The sequence below is a fragment of the Solanum tuberosum genome, unplaced genomic scaffold (assembly GCF_000226075.1).
Source record: "Solanum tuberosum cultivar DM 1-3 516 R44 unplaced genomic scaffold, SolTub_3.0 scf00862, whole genome shotgun sequence".
NCBI classification, from domain to species: Eukaryota; Viridiplantae; Streptophyta; class Magnoliopsida; order Solanales; family Solanaceae; genus Solanum; species Solanum tuberosum.
Genome location: NW_006239852.1, coordinates 23,904 through 24,674, shown reverse-complemented (window position 1 = coordinate 24,674; position 771 = coordinate 23,904). Strand labels below are relative to the sequence as shown.

General features: G+C 33.5%; 1 long non-coding RNA gene across 1 annotated transcript; it reads right to left on the bottom strand.

The window, feature by feature from the left end:
* LOC107059197 (uncharacterized) lies at window positions 1–451 on the bottom strand. The gene is made up of 2 exons (XR_001472544.1): window positions 128–451; window positions 1–56 (listed from the first exon to the last, which is right to left on the bottom strand). It is a non-coding gene; the product is annotated as an uncharacterized lncRNA (long non-coding RNA).
* Window positions 452–771: the final 320 nt, after the last annotated feature.

The window sequence follows — 771 nt, the reverse complement described above, 5'->3', positions numbered from 1 at the left end:
CATAACAGATTGGATCCTCCATTTCTCAGTTGGAAAGATGGAAGCAACAGAATAAGCTGGAGTTATCAAAAAGATAAGATTAGTGCTAAACAAAAATTGGAAAAATATTCACAACAGACTCACTCACAGAAGATGGACTGAATGGATCGCTGGTAGTCCAACTCGTCGTTGTATTTCATGCTCAAAAATGCCCAGGCATTGGGCTTCAGTTGAGACCAGCCCAGTTTACAAGGCATTAGGTCACATACCTCTGAAGGTTGTTGAAGAAGATGTTCTATACTAAACAATACAATTTCACTGCCTTTGCCTCGTCGCTCTGCTGCTTGTATAAGGAAAATTGTGGCTCAACTCTTGAAAAGTCGTCGAGTTACTATCCAATTAAATTACCATTACATTTAGAGCGGCTCAATTTATAAGGAAACGGTGCAAATGGATCAAGAAGCTCAAGAGGTTCAACAAACTCCACGTTGTACCCAATGTGGAAATTGTCAAAACGAAGGCAAAAAATCGTACTACTATTTGTTTTTATTGAATTTACAGAAAAGGGTAAACTATACTGTGAAATTAATAAAAATGTATTTTGTTTATAATGTGGTTTTAAAATGTTTTTATCATCAATATTTTGATTTTAAAATATCCTTAATATTATCTCTAAAGAACCTTATTCTTATTTTCTTTCTTTTACACTTATGGGTATGAATTATGAAATATATTTTTTTAGGAGCTTTCGCAAGTAGCCATTATAATAAATTTAATTATGCTTCATAGCTA